Source organism: Sorex fumeus, unplaced genomic scaffold, assembly GCF_029834395.1.
Source record: "Sorex fumeus unplaced genomic scaffold, SorFum_2.1 ptg000131l, whole genome shotgun sequence".
Classification (NCBI taxonomy): domain Eukaryota; kingdom Metazoa; phylum Chordata; class Mammalia; order Eulipotyphla; family Soricidae; genus Sorex; species Sorex fumeus.
In genome coordinates this window covers 19,113,939-19,126,986 of record NW_026606188.1, presented here as the reverse complement: position 1 = coordinate 19,126,986, position 13,048 = coordinate 19,113,939, and positions in this window count along the sequence as shown.

Sequence of the window (13,048 nt, the reverse complement as noted above, 5' to 3'; positions counted from 1 at the left end):
AGCCTCGGCAGTCACATCCACACCCCAAAGCTTCTATTCAATTAAAAAGCTACTCCAGTCGTAACATCTTGATAAAAATATTGAATGCTCTGAACAAACACACTGACCTCTTAGTACCTGTTTTGCAAAGCATAATACACAAAAGGAAAAGGAGAGAGAGAGAGAGAGAGAGAGAGAGAGAGAGAGAGAGAGAGAGAGAGAGAGCAAGAAACAAAATGCCTCCAATAGAGGGAGACTGGGTGTGGGGTGGGATGTTGTGGGATGGTAGTGGGGAAATGGGGGACATTGGTGGTGGGAAATGTACACAGGTGGAGGAATGGGTGCTGAATCACTGATCACTGTATGACTTAAACTCAATTATGAACAGTTTTGTAGTGGTCTATCTTATGAATATTCAATTTTTTAAATAAAAAAGTAATGTGGAATCCATGACCACTTCAATAAGCTTAATCATGGTTGAAAAATAACAGTACTCTTACATTTTATTTCTAAAAAGTAAGGGGGGTTTTTGTAATTCCCCCCTTTTCTTCCATTTTTTTTATTTGAATTTTTGGGTCACCTCTGGCAACACGCAGAAATTACTCCTGGCAGTTACATCCCATAATCCCATGTGGGGTCCTGGGAATCAAATCCTGGTCTGCTGCATGCAAGGCAAATGCCCTACCCTCTGTACTATATCGCTCCTACCCTTTGTGTAACCCCTTTTAAAGGCGCTCTGATTAACTGAATTTCTTATCAATTGACAAATGTTACAGAGGATGTAAGGAAGTTACTGGTTTGTCTTTCTAGCCATTTGCCTCAGGTATTATGGACTCATTTTAGGCTCATTATGAGACTAAATTTCAGTGAAGAATTTTATGGTCCTAAGGAATTCCTGGGATTTTAAGACTGGATCTTGGGGATGAAGTATGCGTTAGGTCCATGGGGGGAGATGAAGCATCTGATAAGAGATAACTGTGACTTCCTCTCTCACTGGCAAGGGGAAACTTGTGGCTGCCTCCTTCATCCGCCTCCATCAAGCCCAGAGTTAGGAGAGGGGAAGGGGCAGGAAGGGAAGGGGAGGGGCAGGGAGGGAAGAGGAGGCTTGGGGAGGGGAGGGAAAGGCAGGGCTCCAAAATTCCCCACACATCTGAGGTCTCATTCTCCTTGAGCCCCGTTTTATAAAATAGATGGACAAGGGTGGGCAGGGAAGGGAAGACCAAGGATAGGGGGCGGCGGGGGGTGGGGGGGAGATCAGTGCAGAGGCCACTTGGCAGCCGGGCTGCACTTGGCCATGGGATGGTATCCCAGGACCCTGCCAGCACATGGAGGGGACCTGGGGACACACAGAGGGACAGGAGCACAGGTCTCAGCCAGCCTTGACGCCCTCCGTGTGTTCAGCTCCAGGCCAGTGTCTCCTGCTCCCTCCCGCGGGTTGCAGCCCATTTACTCGCACTGGCCGGCATTGACTTCACTGTCCCCACTCCCCTGCCCCGCACCAGCCCCAGCAGCCCCCTTGTGCAGATGCCCACGCACCCGCATCACCATGCAGATCCAGCTCCTCTGTGCCTGGGGTGTCTGGGGCAGACAGACAGACAGACAGACAGACAGACAGACAGACAGACAGACAGACAGACAGACAGAGAAGCCCACCCAGCAGCCCAGAGCAGGAAGAGGGCCGAGTGCGCCTGTCAGCCGTGCCTCCCCAGTCCCTCCCTCCCCCATTCGGGCCAACTCCTTCTCTCTGTTCACCCCCAGATGCTCTCTGCCCTCCTCCTAACCATTCTTCCATCAAGGCTACCGGGATGTCTCTGTCTTAATTCGACTCTGATAGACACCACGCAGAAGCCTGGGGGAGTCCCCAAGTGACGGCCGCCTCACTTCACCCACCGCCAAAGGCAGCCTGGACCTGGCCAGTAGTCCCCGGGGTTTGGGAGACCTCAAGACCTTGGAAGCCTGACCCCAAGTCAGGGCCGTAACTGTTCAAAGTGTCATTGGATGGTTTATAGGCAAGAACAGACCTGTTCTCCCCACTCCCGTTATAGCGCACCCAGGGTGCCGTCCCTCCTTCCTGACACTGGGGTGCTGGCCAGGCTCCTGGACCTTGTTCTGCCACTGGGGACCCTACAATCCAGGGTCCTCGCACCTGAGAACTTCCACACTGGGTCCTGCCACCCCAGGTCCAAGCTGGGTTCCCATGCCTGGTTCTTATATGCCAAGCTGATGGGCACAAACAGGAGGCCAGAAAGTCCAAGAGGCACCTGAAGATGTCTCAGAGTGGGCCCTTCATGGAACAGAGGAGAGGCCAGATGGCGCAAGTGCGCACCCCTCTGGCTCTAGGCAAGTCCCAGCGACCACAAACTGCCAGAAGCAAGGCCCAGGTATGCGGATTTCAGGCCGCAGAGGGTCAGGCTGTCCCTGCCCAGCTCCCCACCTTCTCTCCATTCCAGCTGTCAGGCCCACAATCTGCCCCCAGAAGCCATCTTAACACACCAACACCTCTAGTCCAGGGAATCGCAATTAAATCCCTAATTGTATTAGCGCCCTACAGAGATGTCTCTGGACCCCAACCATTTACAATCTTAGAATTCCAGAAGCATCAAAGTGAACTATAAAAAATAAATTATCTTGTGTCTGCCCCTGACACGCAGGCTTGAATACTGGTGGGAAAATTCGAGCAAACTATAATACCCAAAAGTAGAGAGAGAGTATTGGGGAAATTGTCTGCCATAGAGGGAGTGGGTAGGGTGGGGTGGGGATGGTGGGAGGGATACTGGGGACACTGGTGGTGGAAAATGTACACTAGTGGAAGGTTGGGTGTTCGATCATTGTATGGCTGAAACTCAAACATGAAAGCTTTTTAACTGTATCTCACAGTGACTCAACTTAAAAAAGAAAAAAGTGGAGAGGCTTCACAGACCCCTGTTCTGTCTACTGGGGAAGTGTGTGTAAGTGAGCACTAAGAGAAGCCTGAAGGTTAAGGCGCTTATCTCCGAGGCCACCAGCCATCCTCGCATGGCATAAATTTCCCAGAGCATCACCTCTTTCATGGTTCTATTAATTTGCTAGAGCAGTCTACAAAATTAGGGAATCCTGTTCATTTATTAGATCAATGATTTAAGACAAAGGATGTAATTTCAGAACCAACAATTTGGAAGAAAAGCAGAGGGCAAAGTTAAAGGAGAAGGAGCAGGGCTTCCATGCCCTCTCCAGATCCCCTGATTTCCCTGACTTCCCCAAATCTCCTTGTTCACCTTCACAAAGGCCCTTGAATTCTCATAGACTTGACTCCTCAGGCACATCTGATAAACTCACAGTTCATTTGCAATTGAACCTTTAACCTCAGGCTCTCTCTCTCCACAGAGGTCAGGGTGAGACTGAAAGTTCCACCTTCTAATCGCATGGATGGGTCTCTGACAACCAGCACTGTGCTTTGGTGCTTCCAAAGCCTCATTCACCAAAAAACAAAAACAAAAACAAAAACAAAAAAGAAAGACACCTTTACTACCTTTAATACATAGGAAATTCCAAGCATTTCCAGTGTTGTGAGTTAGGGGCTGTGAATAAAACCCAAATATAGATGAGAACTATAATGTGATCATATGAATATATATAACTTTTGGGACCATATCCAACAATGCTTAGGATTATTCCTGGCTCTGCACTCAGAAATTATTCCTGGTGGTGTTGAGCAGGCCATATGGAATGCCAGGGATTGAACCGGGTTTGGCCACACACAAGGCAAATGCTCTGCCCAATGTACTATCTCTCCAACCCCTAGAGATACATTTCTTATAAATCATTGCATCACAACTTCCCTATTGGCCTAGCTTAGAACCCAGGATCCTTAAAAACAATCATGCCTCCCCCTCCTCCCAAATCCCTTTACTCCTTTCTCTTCTGACAAAACTCTCTCTTGGGGCTGGAGCAATAGTACTGCGAGTCAGCATTTGCTTTGCATGTGGCCAACCTGTGCTCAATCCCCAGGACCCAATATGATACCTTGAGTTTCAGGCATGATCCCTAAGTGCAGAGCTAGGAGTAAGTCCTGAGTACCACTGGGTGTGTCCCCAAAACAAAACAAACAAAAAATATAACAACAACCCTCCCCCTTCTCTCTCTTGCTTTCTCTCACTCTTGAGTTCTGTCTCAGATCAAACCTCTGTAACTGCTTCTTCTCCTTTTGTACAGAAACTGCTAAATGTTTTTATAGACAGTATCACAATGCTGGCCAGAACAATTGATCTTTTAATGTCTTTTTTAGTTGATTGAGGTAAGATTGGGTAACGCCTGTATAAGTTTCAGGTGTACTCCTTCACATCTCCACAGCATAGTTTATATCAGTGGTTTCCAACTGCAGATCCCAAACTTTTGCAGGTGTACAAAAGCTTGACAATCAGTTGTCTATGCACTCAAATTAAAACAGTGACTTTAACTGTCAACCTAAAAACCTGTACTAGTCCACAGGTTTTATCAAAGTGGTTGAAAACTCACTGGTCTACACCACAGAAAGTGCAGTAGCAAAGATCTAGTTACTATCCAAGTAAGCCTCTTGAATATGCACTTATTCCATGACCAGGATCCTGGTAAGAGAGTCAAGGCCTCTGAGCACGATTTCTGTTTCCACCCTCTGGGGTACAACCACATATCTTATGTTTTGCTTTGTTTTGTTCTGTTTTGTTTTAATAGGATACATAGATTGGGTAAGGTTTTATTAGAACTGGGGCTGGAGAGAGCATAGAGCTTGTAGGACACTTTTCTTGCACATGACCATTCAGGTTTTTGTAGCCACCCAAAAAAATAGAACAAAAAAGGGTTTTTTGCTTGTTTTTAAATTTAATTGAATCACCATGAGATAGAGCATTACAAAGCTGTTCATGATTGGGTTTCAGTCATACAATGTTCCAACACCCATCCCTCTACCAGTGTACATTTTCCAGCACCAATGTCCCCAATGTCGCTCCCACCACCCCAAGCCCGAATTCCCCTTCCCACCCCATCCTGCCTCTATGACAGGCACCTCTATTTTCTTTCTCTTCTCTCTCTGTCTCTCTCTGTTTCTGTCTCTTTCTATCTCTCATTTTGGGCACTATGGTTTGCAATACAGATACCGAAAGGTTATCATGTATATCCCTTTACCTACTTTCAACACTCAGTTCTTGTCCAGAGTGATCATTTCCAACTGTTATTGTCATAGTGAACCCTCCTATATCTTAAATACCCTCCACCACACACACACACACACACACACACAGACACACACACACATGTTGTAATTTCCAACCATTGACCAGTTGTCCTAACCCATTTTCCCTAGCCTTGGGTATTAGTCTGATAAAAGGTAAAGGTAAAGGCCCTCCCGTTGATCGTCGATTTGCTCGAGCGGGCCCAGTAACGTCTCCATTGAAGACTTTGTTGTTACTGTGTCTGGCATATCGAATACTCTCGGTAGCTTGCCGGGCTCTCCGAGAGGGGCGGAGGAATCGAACTCGGGTCGGCCATGTTGGCCGCGTGTAAGGCGAACGCCCTACCCGCTGTGCTATCGCTCCAGCCCATTAGTCTGATACTATTTTTTATTTACCACAAATGAATACAGTTATTCTATACCTGTCCCTCTCCTCCTGACTCATTTCATTTGGCTGTCTCAGAGTGGGCCCTTCATGGAAGAGCAGAGAGGCCATCATTCAGCTTGACACTCTCCATGTCCATCCATCTATCGGCAAATTTCATGACTTCATTTTTCCTAACTGCTGTGTAGTATTTCGTTGTGTAAGTGTACCATAGTTTCTTTATTCAGTTGTTTGTCCTAGGGCACTCAGGTTGCTTCCAGATTCTGGCTGTTGTGAATAGTGCTGCAATGAACATACAAGTGTAGATGGCGTTTTCTGCTGTGTGCTTTTGGACCCTGAAGTGATACCACTGGGTCAAATGGAAGCTCAATTTCTAGTTTTTTGAGGAATGTTCATGTTGTTTTCCAAAATGGCTGGACCAGTTGGTATTCCCACGAGCAATGAATGAGAGTCCCTTTCTCCCTGCATCCACGCCAGCACTGGTTGCTGTTGTTCATTTGAATCTGTACCAGTCTCTGTGCTGTGAGATTATTGTGTTGATTTGCATCTCATTATTGTGTTGATTTGCATCTCCCTGATGACAAGTGACGTAGAGCATTTTTTCATGTGCGTTTCAGCCATTTGAATTTCTTTTTAGAGGAAATTTCTGTTCATTTCTTCTCCCTTTTTTGATCCTGTTGCATGTTTTTTTGTTTGTAAAGTTCTACGAGTGCCTGGTATATTTTTGATATTAACCTTTATCAGATAGGTATTGGGTGAATAATTTTTCCCATTCTATGGGTTGTCTTTGTATCTTGGTCACAGATTCTTTTGAGGTTCAGAAACTTCTTAGTTTAATGTTCCACTTGCTTGGTCAATGGTGTTTCATCTTTGACTATGTCTTTAGGTTCAATATCATGAAGGGTTTTGCCGATGTTTTCCTCCATGTGCCTTATGGATTCAGGTATGATGTTGAGGTCCTTAATCCATTTTTACCTGACTTTTGTGTATGGCATTAGATATAGGTCAGAGTTCATTTTTTTATGCAGCTGTCCATTTTTTCCAGCACCACTGGATCCACTCATTTCTTGCTCCCTTATCAAAGATTAAGTGATCATATATTTGAAGGTTTGTGTCAGGAGTCATCACCTTCCCTAGCTTCAAACTGCACTACAAAGCAGTAGTAATTAAAACATCATGGTATTGGAATAAAGATAAAAAAAAAAAGTTTTATATGAACTACCTGACTGGTGTCAGGGGTCTAGGGCTGTGCCTAGTGGATAGCTGTACAATGCAGGTATGATGATCTTGTGGATTCAATGCTCGGGCTGTCAGTGCTTCTGGGCTACCAGGGTCACTGGTTCAGAAGCTTTTTAGTTTAATGTAGTCCCTTTTGTTAATCTTTACTTCCACTTGCTTGGTCAATGGTATTTCACCTTTGAATATGCTTTTAGCTTCAATGTCATGGAGATTTTGCCTACATTTTCTTCCATGTACCTTCAGGTCTGATGTTGAAGTCTTTAATCCATTTTAACTCCTGCTGAGAAGCAGAGTGTACACAATGGTGGGTAGAAAATTCATGGTTTTGTACATATTAGGTTTATCCTCTGTCACTCAAGCTATATCCTTTGCCCTTTCTTCTTATTTGGCTTCAGACTTTCTGTTCTTTCTGATTCTGTACTCTCAAAGATAATTGAGCTCATCTCACAGTTTCTAACCTCCCATCATCAAATATAGGGTACTTCCTGCATTCCCATCTTCTTTCATTCCCATCTTCTATCATTCATCTACCTTCTCTTCTTCATTTCAGGTACCTAGGTTGATGTGTCCCTCCCCTAATCAAAGTCAATCTCTTGAACTGAGGTCTGGACTCCATCCTTCTATCTCCTCATCCTGGGATTTGCTTCTGCAAAGAGTCCCCTACATCTCTCTTTCCATCATGTTCTTCTCTCTTTTGTAATCCATTTGCATTATTTATAAGCATGCCTCTGTTTCACCCTTCTTTTAAAAGAAAATGGTCACATGATAAGAAGCTCAATAACAACCTATAGGGAAGTACTCCTCATAACCCCAGTGAATGCCCATTTCAAACCAAGCAGGATGCTAGATGGTGCTTCCCACCTTTCACATCAGAAGGGCAGATAATGAACAGTGCAGATGAGAATGTAGAATAATCACAGCCCTGCTCTTGGGAATGTATGATGGTGCATTCTCAGAAGTTTTTTTTAAGTTATACAGAGTTCACAAAGCTATCTCCCCCATCTCCCTGTGCTTTCTGAAGCCCCAGCAGTCTTGCCCATGATCGAACTCTGGAACCAAGCAAGCTCATACACCAGCCATGATCCAGAGACTGACAAATAAATCTCAAAAGAGATCAACAAGTCACAGAGATTATCCTGGACTCCACATAAGGCTGAGTGGTCCAGGGCCCCCTGAGGGGAGATGGATCAGCCCAGAGCCAAGCAGAGCCCCAGAAGCCAAAAGCCTCCACTGCACAATCGCCAACATGCCCCCGGTGGACTCCACTGCTTGGGACGAGCCTCACCCAGAAATTATTCTGCTCAAAAACTCAGGTATGCAGGTTTTGTGACTATAATCTTCGGGCTTTCACTGAGCTGAGCATGGACTATCTCCCTTACCTCCCTGTACTTCTGGAAACCCCAGTGTCATGCACATGCCCCAAATTAACTAATAACTGTATCACCCTGTTAATAATTTTGGACTTCTTGGAGCATGTGGCCACAAATTGTGTAGCATCTCAAGCTCTACAACACTGATAAACCAGTAGTAGCACACTAAATTGGTTGGGATATCATGGAGAAGGCCACCAAGTTCAATTAACAAAATATAAACACAGAAGGCTTAACCTGTAACAACACCCTTAGTAATCTCTTATGCAAGCACTTATTGGCTCCATGGTGAGATACAACAATCTTCACTAACTTTTTTCTAAGGAAAGAAAATGTTTAGTAACAAGCAACATAACATAAATTATTGAGGGTCTTCTATAGGGTCAGGCTTAAGGGGTGGTTGGGGAAATTGGTTGTATTCAATATGCCAAACACATCTCACGATGGAGACCTTACTGGGCCCGCTCGAGGAAATCAATGAATAATGGGAGGACCGTGACCATGATCGGGAAAACTGGAGACAATGGTGGAGGGAAGGTGTAATGATGGTGGGATTTATTGTTGGAATATTTAATGCCAGTAACAAACCACCATGAACAACTTTGTAAACCACGTTGTTTATATAAGGTGTAAGGGAAAAGTGAAATTTAAAAAATCAAAATAAAAGAGAGTTCACAAATGACCCAGAAGTTCCATTTCTAGGCAGCAAGAGGCATGAAAACAATGTTCATACCTTCTCTTTGCCAGTCCCTAGATTAAAAGCATTGTAAACCAGTGCACTTTATGCCTGACTCAATCAGACAGCAAGAGAGCACACTGAGACGAGCATAAGCAGAACCGCAGGCAGCCATTGATTCACTAGGTACCTTTGAATTCTAGTGTTTCTGTCCATGACTGTCAAATGAGGACTCCTTCAACAAACATTCACAAATTGTTAAGAGCCTTTCTCTGTGCTAGGCACTACCCCAGGCATAAAATTCCCTGACTTGGGGCCAGAAAGATTGTAAAGTAAAGCTCTTGCCTTGCACACAACTCACCCAAATTCAACCCTAACGTTGCACAGAGTTCCCCAAGAACCACCAGGAGTGATCCCTGAGCACAGAACTGGGAGTAAACCCTGAGCACTGCCACGTGTGACCCAACCACCCCTCCCCCAAAACTCCATGATTTTATGAAGTTTATAACTAAAATTCTATTAAGATGAAGTGAATTCAAGAATAAAAATTTCAGTTTGTATAGTGGGGATTCTTTTTTCTCAACATCACACTTTAAAATATATGTGTTGTTTGGTGTCGCTCCACCTTTCCCAGAGTGACTGGCGGTGTTCTAGAGCTGGTGTCCTCCTCGTTCTACGTTCTTGTGCTGTAATACCAGAAACTGAGGTTATGTGAGAAGAGCCAGGACAAGAACATTTAGATTCACGTGTTCACATGAGGTTTGCATCTGCTATTGCTCTTGGTGAAGGTGATTGCCCAAGTTCAGACATCAACATTGCAAAGTCCAGGGTGGAGAGATTTCTTCTAGTCTGTCTATAACATATGGGAGATGCTTAAAGCTTTCATTTATTTTGAAGCCCAGAACTAGACAGATAAAGCTGTCATTTTCTATAGTTATTGTTATTGATATTTAGCTCAGTATGCAGAATGTCCTGACCCAGGATGATAGGATATGATATACATTCCCATAATTGCATGGGGACAAAGACACAGCCTTCCTTCCACAGCAGCTTTCAAATTGCTGCCACAATTCTCTCAGGTGCATTTTCATGTGTGATATTCACAGGCCTGTTCAGGAATTTCTCTACAAAATTGCTCACGAGCAGGAATGCTGGGATATAGTAAAGGCTCTAATTAGTAACAGCCTTCAGAGCAGTGCTTCTCAACCTTTCTCTGACCATGGCTTGTTTCCATTGAATTCGTTTTCTTCCTTTTTTTCCTAGATTTCTTTTCTAAACCCGTGCCATAGTTCTCTCCTTTATTCTCTATTTACCTGTGGCCTCCTTGGAATACCCTGGTGGTCTTAGAGGAGGCCATATGCCCCCACCATGAGAAATGCTGATCTAGAGAACCGCTTAAATATAAACGAAAAACTATTGAGCAATAAATTCAAAAGAGCAAAACAAATAGGCCAGGATATAGCATATAACAAAGCTTGGAAAAGAGAAAGAGAACAATGAATAGGTTGGAGTGATAGCACAGCTGGTAGGGCATTTGCCTTACACGCGGCAAACCCAGGTTTGATTCCCAGCATCCCGTATGGTCCCCTGAGCACCGCCAGAAGTATTTCCCTGAGTGCAGAGCCAGGAGTAAGCCCTGTCCATCGCCAGGTGTGACCCAAAAAGCAAAAAAAAAAAAAAAGAAAGAAAGAAAGAAAGAGAACAGTGGGAAAGACAGCATCTTGAAAGACCTTGCGTGCATCTGTCCCAGTTTTGATCCCCAGTATTCTCTGAGCCACCAGGAGTGATCCCTGAATCCAGAGCTAGGAAGAAACACTGAGTACTGCCAGGTATGGCCCCAAAACAAAAACAAACCATCGAGATCCAAGCACAAAAATTTGTAAATCTACAACTGTACCTCATGTCGTTTCACTAATAAAAAAGAAAAAAAAAAAAGAATATAAGTCCTTGGTATATAATACTGTACTTTGAAGACGTACTTGTAACTAATAACCTCAGGACAATCAATGCAACCAAAAAAAATAATGACAGGGTCAGAGAAACACTATAGCAGGTTAGGTTTCCCTGCATGCAGCCAGTCTACATTCGCAGCTAGAATTGCCCAAAAGCAAATAAGAAAAATACCAATAAGGCAATACACAGAGGTTTTTTTAGAGAACCATTATACCTTTATGAGTCAAAAATAATGGCAAAGCTCAGCATCCTTTCAACAGATCAAATTTTCTGTTTGTGACTGATATTCAGATACCTTTTTTGCTACAATGTAACAAGAACTGAGATCTTGAATAATTTGAATTAACTTCAATATGCATAGTTTCTACTTAAGGTAATGTTGCTTTACAACAACAATTATGTTTTATGGATTCACACCTCTGCACCTGATTGTTACCTGTACCAATCACAAAGGTCTGGAGCAATAGCACAACAGATAGGGTGTTTGCCTTGCACACGGCCAACCGGCGTTTGATTCCTTCATCCCTCTTGGAGAGCCCAGCAAGCTACCAAGAGTATCCAGCCTGCATAGCAGAGCCTGGCAAGTTCCCCGTGGCGTATTTAATATGCCAAAAACAGTAACAAGTCTCACAATGAAGACGTTACCAGTGCCCACTCAAGCAAATCGATGAACAACGGGAGGACAGTGCTACAGTGCTACCAACCACGAAAGGAACAAAAATTCCCTCCACCAGAATCCCGGAGCCCCTCCTTCCTTTGCTCCATTTCTCCTTCCCAGTCTGGTAACCATAGTTGTCAAGCTAAACCCAAGGTTTTGCTTTGCCTTGCTTTGGCTTATTCTTTGCCTTTGTGTCTTGATAGTCCACATATAAAAGAAATAATCTGGTATTCATCTCTCTCCCACTGACTTGTTTCATTTAGCTTAACTTCGTAATTCCATCCAAAAATGGCAAAATTTTTATTTTTTTCTTATAGAAAAATGTATCCCACTGTGTATATAAACCACAGCTTCTTTACCCCATCTTCACTGGGCACTTGGGCAGTTCCCATAGTTTGTCTGTCATACACAGAGGGACAATAAAAACTCGTGTGCATGTAAAAAAAAAAAAACAAACAAACCAAAATATCCCACAAAGGTTGTTAGGGTTCACGGCACATTTTGACTAATTCATTAAATATTAATCTACAGGAAGTTTTAGAGGAAAAAGATGGGAAAGAAAGTTTTGTCTGACTCACAAATGAATCTCGGAACTGAGCAGCCTGCTGCAAAGATGGCTCCAGACCATGTGCGGGGCTGATTCACTTGGCATCTCAGATGGGAGCAGGCGTCCTATCTCTCCACCTGCACCAGATGAACCCTGGCAGCCCTGAACCTCCAGAAACTAATTGTCTTCACCTTAACGACCGATCTTCATAAACTTGTCTTGGGCAAACTCCCCCCACCCCACCCCCCACCGCCTGCCATGCAAGAGACTAATTCGCTGAAAAACCCAGGTATGTGGGACCAATGTCTGAAAACGCCAGGCCTCAAGGGGTTGGGACTGGGCCATCTCTTCCCATCTCCCCACCTTTCTTATGGGAGGCAGCTCTCCACCCCCGAATGCACATGTACCTCAGCACCCACACTTATTTTGTGAACTCACAGTTGGTATCCCTGGGTGGGCACCTAAAAGTAAGGTGGACCTCCATTTACAGAAGTAGGTAGAACCGGTTTTTGGGGGTACTGAGGAGATGCAGAATCCTAGCCATATGCCCCACTAAGAGAGAGTAGGATAGCAGATTTTCAGGTTTTGGGGCTGCTGGGGAGTTATAATAGCAGCAGTACCCCTACCACCACCTCTAAGATGGGATAGAAGCAGGGTCTCTCAGTGTTTCTCAAACCAGACTGATAGGGTCCAGTCATTTATGGATTTGATTCAGCATCTCCCCCACAAAACAGGATCTGCATTTCCCAAGACCAACTCTGGGCCTGCTTTAAAATTGTTTACAAAGTAAACCAGTGGTTCCTGGACCAAGGGACTTTAGAAATCAGGATTTAGAAAAAAGTCAAGGAAAATGTCTACATGGCATCTAAGAAGGAGACTTGGATTCTCGTGGAATTCTGGATTACATGGGAGATTGTTAATTTCACTCTCCAGTTTTGAGGAAGTACAGTTGAGAAGGAAGAAAATAGTACGGATAAGATAGGCAAATTTTCTCAGAAACAGGAATTTAGCAAAGAAACATTTAAGAGGATTAAGGACTAGACAAAGGAAGTTCCC